Source organism: Manduca sexta, unplaced genomic scaffold (genome assembly GCF_014839805.1).
Source record: "Manduca sexta isolate Smith_Timp_Sample1 unplaced genomic scaffold, JHU_Msex_v1.0 HiC_scaffold_2344, whole genome shotgun sequence".
NCBI classification, from domain to species: domain Eukaryota; kingdom Metazoa; phylum Arthropoda; class Insecta; order Lepidoptera; family Sphingidae; genus Manduca; species Manduca sexta.
The window spans coordinates 10,683-23,043 of record NW_023593299.1 but is presented as its reverse complement, the minus strand read 5'-3'; the positions used below and the strand labels follow the sequence as shown (position 1 = coordinate 23,043).

Sequence of the window (12,361 nt, the reverse complement as noted above, 5' to 3'; positions counted from 1 at the left end):
AAATTTAAGAAAAATAATTTCAGCGATTAACAGAATGCGCGCTGCAAATTCATAGTTAAACAGAACAAGTTTTGTCGAATCAGCTAGTAATATAAAATTGTATGATGTCACTATGATAGGAAGTAGATAACTAATGTTTCCAATAGTTGTAAATATTAGCTAATATTTGAGTATTATTGCTGGTAAGGACAGATTCGTATTCCCAGAGACACGGCGAGCATTCATTGATGGTCCCATCGCAAGTTAAAAATATTTTATTTTAATATTATAAATTGTAAAAAAATTGCTACCGCAGGACAGGTTTTTTTTACAAAGGTTCTCCGGCGGGGAATCGAACCCCGGTCTCCCGCGTGACAGGCGGGGATACTGACCACTATACTACCGAAGACTTGAAAATACTGACAAATTTAGTTATATAAATAATCAATTATGATATAATAGTAATAAAATAAAAAAATAATTATTTAAAAATCCTAAGATTCCATAAACCATGATCTGAAACCAGACAATAATATTTTCTTTACCAGTAAAATAATACAAAACTAATTTTATAAAACTTAATCACAAGAATAGTCGCTTGGTTGTGAATAGCATCATATAATGATCACCAACATTACAACTTCGATCTACATAGAAACATTACAAGTCTCATGATTAATATAACACTGGATAACCAAAACTACAGTGCTTTGCATCTGCTTGGCGACTGACAAGACTTCACTCCACATGCTAGTCCAGAAGAAATCCTTAGATCTCACAATAAAAACTGACACAGTTCTGAAACATTATTAGATGAGGTATCGAGGCGCGAAGAAGTAACGGATGGAGAACAAGATAAATCCAAATGGATAACAACAGCATCGACTCGCATCTACATAACTATTGTATCCCATTGGAGAAGGCAATGACTTCACATTTCATAAAGGTGGTCTCTTAGCAGGCTCTGGATAGTACTTCTTAGTCTACTTCAATTGATCCCTGGCAGACACAACCGTACACACAATTATGGTAAATCCTATCGATTCCTTAGTGATGTTCTTTAGGTCAAGTCACTAGTCAGTATTTAGTAGTCAGTGGTCAGTAAGAAAAACCAGGTTATACTAACTACCGAAGAATGCAATATCCCACATCATTCCAGATAACTATTTCCTTTACACTTTCATGTTTTCAATACTGTAATGTCTTATAAAAGATTTAGTGCAGTATTTGCCTATATTTCATCATGCATCATCAGATATTCTTATTTTATTGCTGTGAATGCCGAGACTAACTTGCTGTTCGCCTGATGGTAAGTAATACGACCGCCCATAAAGAGTAGAAACACCATCCAATGTCTTGAATTACAAAGTATTGTTCGGTGTTCCAATGCCATCCTGAGACTTGAGATGCTAAGTCTTATTATGTCCAGTAGTTACACTGGCTACAATGTCATACATTCAAGAACACCAGCATCTGCTTTCCTTTCATAGACGTATATTATTGGTCGATTGTTATTACGCATTATTTTCCACAATTCGTTTGAGCTCCGTTATAGAACTTACCTGCAGTGTAAGCCTGAAGTAACAGCAACAACGGTAACATGGTCAAATTCGATGATCGACTGATTAGACGAGCGAGCTGCCGTGCCGCCGCGAGGGTGTTTACAAACATTGGAGGAAATACAGCACGATGGCAGGTGCGGAGTTAGGGATGTAAGCTTGAGTCCCAATTTATGTGGAGGAATTGAGTATGAAGAAACTTAGATGAACAGTGAAAGGAAAGGGTCCAAAGATGCTTTGAATAATTAAATATTTGGTCTTAAAGGAATACAGATCTTTTATCCCGAAAAATGCATAGTGCCGAAATAAAATATTAAATGCTTACAGATTACTTTTTGCTGTTTCACGTTGGGAACATTCTGTTTCCAAAATAAATAATTCGTAAAACAATTAAAGATGGCAAGCTACAAAAAATCAATAATTAAGTACAAAACAAAAATGCTAATCAGATACCGGAAATATAATTCGCACGAGTCAAAAGATTCTCTCCGGCGGGGAATCGAACCCCGGTCTCCCGCGTGACAGGCGGGGATACTGACCACTATACTACCGAAGACTAGAGAATACTGACATATTAGAATGTCAGTTCATTAACTTTCAATTTATATCCATTTGCAAAATCATCGTCTGCCAACGATGGAGCCACAATCTAAAAATTGAATTGAATTGAATATCCATTTGTCACGTTTAAGCCAATTTGCTCCGTGTGGTTCATAAGTGACAGATTGGCGAAGAATAAGGCGCTGTGTTGAAAACCCTGGTGTAAAAACTCTGCCTACATCACTTGCTCCACGCCATAAGCATGTATGTCTTAAGTAAGCAACATAATTTTCCTACAAGGAATTACCAAACCTCAAATTCTATCATATGAATGCAAATAGTGTTATTACTATCTCTGGCTGTTAATATGTCTCTCCTTTGAGTAAAATCTCAAGTAGGTATTTAATGTGTTGAGTTACTTAATACGCCAAACTTAAGTAATCATTTATGAGCTTATGCTCTATTACTGCCTCCAAGCAGCAGTGTGTAGTCCTTATTGTGGTCCGGTTTGAAGACCTTTGTAGCCAATGTCTAAGGATGGCAAGCGCAGTGGAATATCAAATAATACTTTTTAATTCAAGGTGTTGAATGGTGTTTCTATTGTTCAAGCTCGTCTCGTCTTTCAAAACTATAAAAAGTTAACTAGACGCTGTTTCATAAACAAAACCTTACATTTTCATAGATCAACGTCATCTCATCAATGCAGTGGCAATGTGTTTGAGCGGAAAGGGGAATATGGTTGATATCTATGAAAAAAAAAATGTTTTGAAGGAACCATCAAAGTAGTTTTGAATTAAAATTGCGTTAGATATACCAATAAAGCCTATCACATGTTACTATTGACAAAGTCTGTGAAATAGTTTACTACGTCCTTACCTAACCCGTTATCAATAAAGGCGTGAACATGTGGTACTCCTCCAAATCCGTCCCATCGTCTGGTAACAATATCTTAAGTAAACAGCGCGTTAAACGTCGTTTCGCCGCCATGTTGCGTGCTTGCTTGCTCGTCTGTTCGCTCGTGTCCGGTAAGTTTACTGCAATTTTTGGAATAACTTGCATTTTACATTGTTTTCTGTTTATCATCCGCAGGAAGTATCATTTGCCGAATTCCAGCTTTAATGTTTGTCTGATCTAATATATTGTACCAAACTTGAAATATTCTTGCGAAATTTTGTATTTCTGATTGATTCATATCAGTGATACCAAGATTATTATATTCTTATATTACAATTATGAGAACCAAAATATATCAGGATGCAAAAATCAATAAAACAAAACCTCTCCGGCGGGGAATCGAACCCCGGTCTCCCGCGTGACAGGCGGGGATACTGACCACTATACTACCGAAGACTTGCGGAAAACAGCCAAATAGAAGTTAGCTTAGCTTAGCTCTTATTAACTATAATTGTGTTTTATGCAATTACTGCTGCAGCCTTTGTAATATGTAAATCGTGTACAGCGTATTGTGTGCTGATGCTTTTTACCCCTTTGCCGAATGCCATTGCCCATTGTCCAATTACACGTCACACTGACAGACCCTAATATTGACACAGCCACGGACTCTGAAACTCGCATTGACACCTACAAAACTGACGTAGACCCTGAAGCTAACCCTGGCAATGTTCTTTACTCTCAGATACTAAACTATTCAAAATACGCATACCTTCTTCCAGGAACCGAGCTCTCATTTCAATATCAGCCCTATCGTCGAAGCAATGAGCCTTGTAAGATATGCTATGGGGAAGACTGCCTGCAGATGAACCAGGCAAGGTGCGAGTACTACGTGGAAACAGATGAGATACTGCATGAAGAAAAGATCGAGGAAGTTGATAATCATGAGATGAGGGAGGAAGTAGATCGATTGATGTACCGGTTTATGGAGAAAGGTGATTTATTTATTGATTTATTTAAGGACCTCCAACGTAGGATGCACGGCTTATAATAAATACAATGTCGTAGTATTTGTACAATTAGCAATGTGACGTGCCTCTTCAATTATAGGAGACCACAGCATGCAAATTTATATATTAATACAGCGGCAAAAATAATAATAAGGTTATTCACAATCTAGATGTTCTTAGACGTATTTAGAGACTTAAAGCTTTAAGGACTATAATTTAGGATTTACGGATGCCTAGCACAAAATGAATGCAGACTTTTATAGTGATACCTTCTGAGACTAATAATGAAATCTTAAAATGGTGGAAAATTAATGAGGATTTTTACCAAATTAATCATTTGAAATTATCATATTTGTTACAGCATCTGATGCCAACACTGAATGTATACCACTAGTATCTCAATATACGGATTGCACTAAAGGTAAGTAATATTAGATCCTTCGGTCTACTCCTAGATGATTGTACATAGGATATTTATATCTGCTCAGACCTTCCATACTGGCCTATATAAGTTAGTCGCGTTTCGGGATCAGCCCGTGTATATCTGGCTTCAAACAGGCGGGCATAATAAAATAAAATAAAATTGCCTGAGTTGTGATCTCTCGTCTGTCGATCTATCTTGCCCCTACTCCCTAATCATTAAATGCAGTAATCTCACTTTGCCGTATAAAATTATTATGTAATCTTGTAATACGAATTGCATCTTGTGGCTGCATTGTGATACGATTATTTAATATGTCTCATTTAACAAGTCTTCGGTAGTATAGTGGTCAGTATCCCCGCCTGTCACGCGGGAGACCGGGGTTCGATTCCCCGCCGGAGAGAAACCTTTTAAATTTTCATTTTTAATGTTTACCCTTATTTTAAAAATATTCTTTATATCTTTGTAACTTATCTGAAAGTGTGTGTAGTCTACCAATCCGCACTAAGCGAGCGTGGTGGTCTAAAGGCAAAACCCTGTCAATAGTAGAGGACTAAGGAGGCCCGTGTTGAGCAATGGACAGCTGGTATTATAACATTTCCTTTTCGGGACTTAATTTTAAGAGAAAGTTCATTCTTATATTTTCAATCTCAGAAAACATATGTGTCGGTTGCAAGACTTGCAGCTGTGACCTTAGCGGCAGCTGGAACTGCACCACGGTGAGCCGGTGCCGAGCTGACGTCGTCACCGACATCGACCATCGCATGCTAGTCTTCATCATTGAGAATCTTATGAACGGTAGGTTTATCCATGATTTAAATCTATATATAAAAATGAATCCCTATTTCCCTTGGTCACGCCATCACGCGTGAACGGCAGGACCGACTTCACTATTTTTTTTGTAGTGTTTGTTATTGCGCGGAAAATTTGAAAATTTAAGAAAACTTAATATTAATTTTATAGAACTGTCAATTATTTGAAATAACTGTCAGCGATTGACAGAATGCGCGCTGCAAATTCATAGTTAAGACGGGACAACGCCTGTCGGGTCAGCTAGTAAAATAATATAATAAACAAGTATTAGAGCCTTTTTCATAGTGAACAGCCATATTTTGCCAGATATTTGAGAGCATACATTTTATTAGTGTGACTTTAATAATAGTATTTACTCAGAAAGAAACAAACCCTTAAAGCTGGAAAAATTGTGTGTTGTTATTTTGGATTTAATAGTTTCTCAGTGGAGTTCTCTTTAACAAATATCTTCTAAATTAAGAGTAAATATTATAAGGATTATTGTGCCAATAACACATTTTACGAATAATAATGCGCACGCTTTTGTCATGGCTTAAATAAAATCACTAATAAAATATAAGAAACCCCAAAAAATTCACAGCTCAAACTAACAAGAGGACAAAACGGAACACAGAGGAAAATCTAAACAAACTGACCACGAATAAAATAAGTTTTGCACAAATTTCACAATGGATGTTTGGAGTACCACCTTTAAACTCAAAAGAAACAACACAAAACAGTGCTATCTCATCGGCTACTGAAAATATAAATAATATTACTTCATTTACAGGTAAGACAATTATTATAATATTTTTTTTTATAAATTCAAGGCACCTAAATTTACTATAACTATTATAAATTGTATAAACAAACTAAATCTTAAACGTAAAATTTCATCTCACTATCTTTATCCCGCTTAGTGGTTCACATCAATGTGTCGCGTTCCGGGAACAGCATGTGTATATCTAAATCCACACAGGCCAGCATAACTACGTAGACTCGCGAGGGATGACCATATTCCGTCAGTCGACACACTATCTGAACGCTACCCAATTACCAACAGGTGTAAAGGAATCAAACGCCAATGGCAATATAACGAACCTTACTTACCGTATAAAATATTGTTATGTTAAATCTTATAACTGCACTAAAATCCACTTCATCTTACAGAAACCACCACACGAACCAAAACAAGCCCAGAAACTAGTGCTAGAGTAGACTATCTAGATTTTGAAGAAGTGCTAAACAACATCGCAGTTGATAGCAAAACTTACTCTCGTAGAAAACCTCTAGATAAACACAATGATTCTACAACATTTGATTACATGATATTTGATGAAGATAATGCAACAGACATTACTACTAACACACCTGGGAATGAAGAATGGGAGAACAATTATGCTCCGCCTAAACCAGCTGAAGAAACAGACATAGTTATTGATTTACTAGAATCAGCTAAAAAGAATCAAGAAATTTTTACAACTAACTGGACCGGTACGTTGTTAAGTCTTAGACAGGGTCATTGTGATATTGCGTTAATAAATGAAACCACAACTCTTTTTTACCTCTGCTAACAATATTCCAAATCAGCCATGAATAATGAATGTTAGCATCAAACATCTCGGTTTTGCTTTTCAGATTGCTTGGTCCTTTTGTAGTTTAGTGTGAATATGGCGAGTGAACGGATGTATCTGACTGTATTCTCTAAGAGTATTGATATTTGGACGCAAAACATTAAACTGCGTTTTATTAATGCTTATTTTGTTTAAAACTTACACTTGTTTATATTCCATCTACAGTTCGAATAACTTCTTATAAAATGTTATTTTCGAGAGTATAAATACGGGGGTTCATTCACAAACGCAATGTCAAAAGGACCCTATATACTACAGGGGCATATACCTCAATCCATACTTAAAAATCTTATGTGTATCTATTATATAACATCCGACCCGAGCTTGTGGGGACTGAGTCTCCTTTGTATTTAGTTTTAAAAAATTACTCAATTTAATATTTATATTATAACAGATTACACGGAAACTGACAATAAAATAAACATGATAGATACTGCATTAGATTACATTGATAATTTTGTACTTGGCTCAAAAAATATCATGAAAAGAGATACCTCGATTAAAAAAATAAGTACAGAAAAAGAAAACATTACCAACAACGTCAATGAATTACGAAATAATGTCCTGCTACCATTAAGTAATATAATTAACGATAAACAAAAAGAATTGGAAGAATTACTCCGAGTTAGCGAAAACTTAATAAAAATTATGAGAACTTATAACAATTCGTTTGAAACAAGTGTTAAAGAAAATAGGTATAATGATACGAACTCAACTATATCTATTTACAACTTTGAAATAGCGCCGGAGTTAGAAAATGAATTTAGAAGAAGCGACAAGAATTTACTTCAGAAATATTTATTAAAACTGAAACGAGATATTTATGAGGTTATAAGAGATATTGCTGGTATACAAAACTAAAAGGAGAAGCGCATATTCCTGTAGACTTAAAAATATTACTGCGTGCCATGAAACGTTACGTACGAAACCAAGCTAAATTGAATTACAAAGAAAAGAAATCGGATGTTGAAAACCTAAATAGTCGACGTACGCCTGCCGATACAAAGAATGATGCAACTAAAAAAACCTTAGTTACTGAAATGGTTAATATTTTAAAAGTTATTGACAAAAATTTGCCTGAAAGTAACGCATTGGCTTCCCTTTCGCCAACATCAAGAAAAATTATTCAAAGAGTTATTAAAACAATTATATAGACGAATTCTCAGTAATAGGACTGAGAGTATTTGACCCAGAATACAATTTAACCAATGATATAAAGAAAATTGGTACTGAATGGCCCAGAATGACAGATATTGTAGCACAAACCCCAATCCACGATAGATTACATGCCATGAAACTACTGCATCTCATATTATCAATCGATATCACCAAAATGAACGATGCACTGGCATTATTAGACTTTGCTTATAACCGAAGAATGATATTAATAGAAGGTAACTTAGGTGGAGAAATTATGGATAGAATAAACAAAGGGCTGAAAGCAATAAACGAAAAAGTCAAAGTTATCATAAATTTACATAAAAATAGACAAATCAAGAACCTGAAGAATGTGGAAGTGACTAAACAGGTCCAAAAAGAATCATTTTTAAAGAAGCTTAAAAAGATATTAAGATCGTCCAAAAACGATATCGTTGGCTTGTTAAAGAAAAAGGTGCCAAAGAAAGAGATAGTAAAAGGATTGGCAAAGAAGAAGATTGATGAACTTACCAGGCGGAGATATATGGAATTTGAGGACACCATGAGGAAATGGCAAAGTAAATTGAACTTAGTTCCGAGAGATAAAAGATTCGCACGAGATGACAATTATAAAAGTCATATGAAAAACATACTTCCTAAGTATTTAAGGGGTAAAGTTAAACCAGTTATAGCTGCGAAGAAGTCCAAAACACGTGAAAAACAAAAAAGTAAGTATTGATTAAATTTCCCCGTGAAAATCTTTTTTGTAAGAATAATTGAGATTTGTGGCCAGAATACATTACGAGATATGTAATGAATCCCTCCCAGCCGTGTTTCGGCTACCAGCTCAGCGGCCAATCCCCACTAAGATCAGCCAGGTACGCAGGAGATATTATAGTGCACAAGTGTGTGCGCAATACACAGATGCACTCTCTATTCCTTCACTCTCATACCAGCAACCTTCTGACTCCGGGCTGCGACTGAGTAATTTTAAGATGGAAAACCCAGACATAATTATGTTTGGACTTTGGACCCAAGATTCGTACGCAAGTCGGCAGCTCTGTAGTCATACTCATACCGCGTAAGCATTAAACTACTGCACCGAGGCAGTCCTAATATAATATTCCATAGTGTTATAATATATTCCACTTATGTATTATTTTTATGTTTTCAGAGCATTCTAATACCGTTACAACTACAACGAAATCAAAATTAACTGCAAATCCGAATACGTCTAAATCACGTACAAATATATAATTTTACTAGTAAATGTTAATTTTAACCTTCATTTAGATCTTTACTAATAAATTACAATTTGGAATTGATTTTATTTTATTTATATACACTTTTATAATATATTGCTGTACAACTTAACATTTTATCGTGTTTTGGTTTTCTGCAAGTTCAAATTTTCTACATAGGTTACTCAGGGCACAAATAAAATGACGAATTAATACAAAATATTATATCCAAAATTAATGCAAAAATACAAAATTATAAATATTTGAATATCAATAAGAAAATATTCGTTCAAATTCTCAAGTTCTTCATGTTGATTAGTTGTTGAAGGAGATGGCTCTGGTTTGGCGAACCGACTCTTCTCGTCCTTGGCTCTTCAAATTGTATTAATGGTTCCTTAAGAATAGATAATTGTCCAGAATTACGCGTTTACACTATATCATACAGAATAAGGGCCCAGTATATTTTAGGCACTTTTGAAAGGTTTTTTCATGCGAGTGAGCAACCCCTAGTGATAACATAAAATCTATAAAGATATTCGATGGGCTGTATTTGGTGTTGGTTTCAAAACAGCTTCAAGATGCTACCATATTAAGAATTTTTCTTGAACTTCTCAAAATCAAAAAGAATAATTACTTTTACATTAAGTTCACTTAGATCTATTTAACAAAATTTAATGTAAGTAACAATTTTCACATTAAATTGGAGATCTCAATGATCAGCAATGCCCAGCAATAGGTATATAACAGTAGTAGTAATCATCACATTCTATCACTTTTCCATTTAAAATCAGTTTCAGTACTTATAGTGTTTCGATAAAAAAATCTGTCATGTAAAGTATCAAGCAACCAACTTTGCCACAATAATAGACTATAGAGCAATGTCTCTATGAATACGACCCGTCCGGTCCCGGAGCGAGGCGGTACAGTCACGCGTCTATTATGATTAATCGCGCGGCGAATTTAACGCCACTCCGCCCGCAGTCCGTGCGCAGGACAATATTGCACACATTTATGACTTTTTGCATTATTTTTCCTGTATGTAGAACTAATGCATACTGTAACTACCAAATTATTTTTGTAGTTATTAAAATGACTAGTTTTATTAAGACAGGAGGGGAGATATGTTTGTTGAAACCTAAGATACTCGCACCTATTGTTCTATCTAGGTATGTTTATGTTTTCTTTTTATGCTAGATGACGAGGATACTGCTCACCTCATAGTAAAGCGATACGACCGCCCATAAAAACCCAAGAACAGAGTTGACTATAAATTACTGTATAATATTGTTAGATTCTATTTTTTAAATATATTCAACTTAGTATATATCGATTATTCTACCGTCAATAAATATATTTAAACGTCCACGAAAAATATTAATATGTTTGAGACAAACAAAAAGCCAACCCTCCAATTAAAACGGCGCTCGGGGTGTAAACACAAGCCAACCCTAAAAGCAACCGCGCCACGCGTTTGTTAGGCGCAAACATCTCTAGTGGTCAACGCGACCCGAGCTTTATGTACTTATCTGTCGTTACAGAATAAATAAAGGGTTGACTTATAGAAGATTTTTGTTAGACCTGTTTTACGAAGCAAATACGTATCTATTAAAAAGATCTAATTTTGTATTTGTTTAGTTTAGATTTAAATTAATCTATTTTTCGGATTTTATCGCCGTTTTTTATATTTTAATTTTCTCCCTACGTTTCGAAGTCTTTGATGCCTTTGTGGTCAAGGGGTGGAATGAGGTGTTAGTCATCAAAGTCAAAGTTACAATATCTACCTGCATTTTACAATTATACAACTTTTTATTTTTTTTTACTGTTGGTGGTCCGATCTACGCAGAATGAGCTCGCAGTTACTTGAAGTCCTGGCAGACGGTCTTTTGGGTTCCGATTTAATTAAATGTAGAACTGGATAATAAAGGTATTTAGATTAGTAATTAATGAAAAATAATAAGAACATGAAAGAATACTCATTTCTCCTTTTGATTAGTCGTATGAGTAGTCGCATTAAATACTCAGAACGGATCAAGATCGCGAAAGCAGCTAATAATGCAAATAAGTCGAAAAAAACGCCAATAATGGCGTCACGTTGGTCATAAGGAGGTGTGAAATATTCTGTAGAATAGTCTTAATTGAATTTATCCACCAATGACCATCAATCTTGTGTCACACTGTATAAGGAGTGTAGGTCAGTTCGCATCCGGCGAGTCAGTTCACATTTGCCGATACGACAGTCCTTGAAACTACAATATATTTTTACAGTTAACGGATTATTGAAATATTTCACCTTTCCAACCATGAAATTAGATTCTCAGTTGGTAGCATCTTAGGACAGCCAACGAATAACATGATTCGTGGAGCAAAAATCCTCAAACAACGGCGTGGAAAGACAAAAGAGTGATTACTGATTGTGGTGCTGACTTACTATAAGTCCTAAATAAATGGCACCGAGTCTTTCCAGCTTACGGTAAATTGATAAAAAGTACTCTCATTAGCGTGGGCCGAAAACCTAGTGACGAAGGATCCACATAACTATTTACTTCCCTTTCGTATTTTATGTAAAATCTAATTACCATTAGAACGATTTGCAGACCGCATTTATGCATATTATTAGTACCTATAAATTGCATCGGGTTCCCATTTGGAAAATATTACCCTTTGCCACTGCGAAAAATATTAAAAACAATATTTATATCAAAGTAAAAGTAATACAAACATAATACAGATATGAGGAGGCAGAATTTTACTAAAACGAATGGTATCGGAAACGTTACGTTCTGCACATACATATATATTTTTTTAGTTAATTTCTTACCCCTTATAAGGTTAATCTCTAATGAAGTTAATTATATGTGCGAAGACGTTTAATTACTCAGAACCTGTCCTGTTTGACGCGACTTATAAAAAATCTCGACACCAATAATCCTTTATAAGGCGATATTGACCGTTTTAAATTTTTTCCTCGCATTAAAGTAAATAGAATTTATGGAACGCCCAGTACATGCTGGAGAGGACGATCATAGCTTTGATTGCAAGCAGAAACACACGGTAACTTAAATATAATGTACAGTCACCCACACCAATAACAGAAAGTTCATAATTTAAATCACCTTTACAATTTTATGATCTAAGCAAAATATTTTTTTCGTCAAAA

At 35.1% G+C, this 12,361-nt stretch overlaps 5 non-coding genes across 5 annotated transcripts; 2 read left to right on the top strand and 3 right to left on the bottom strand.

The window, feature by feature from the left end:
• Positions 1-316: 316 nt before the first annotated feature.
• Trnad-guc lies at positions 317-388 on the bottom strand. Its single transcript has one exon. It is a non-coding gene; the product is annotated as a tRNA-Asp (tRNA).
• Positions 389-2,022: 1,634 nt separating this feature from the next.
• On the bottom strand, positions 2,023-2,094 carry Trnad-guc. The gene has a single exon. It is a non-coding gene; the product is annotated as a tRNA-Asp (tRNA).
• Positions 2,095-3,030: 936 nt separating this feature from the next.
• LOC115456049 lies at positions 3,031-9,244 on the top strand. The gene is made up of 8 exons (XR_005113575.1): positions 3,031-3,103; positions 3,752-3,964; positions 4,341-4,400; positions 5,055-5,198; positions 5,794-5,982; positions 6,363-6,686; positions 7,221-8,691; positions 9,138-9,244. It is a non-coding gene; the product is annotated as an uncharacterized LOC115456049 (transcript).
• Positions 3,357-3,428, bottom strand: Trnad-guc. The gene has a single exon. It is a non-coding gene; the product is annotated as a tRNA-Asp (tRNA).
• On the top strand, positions 4,732-4,803 carry Trnad-guc. The gene has a single exon. It is a non-coding gene; the product is annotated as a tRNA-Asp (tRNA).
• Positions 9,245-12,361: the final 3,117 nt, after the last annotated feature.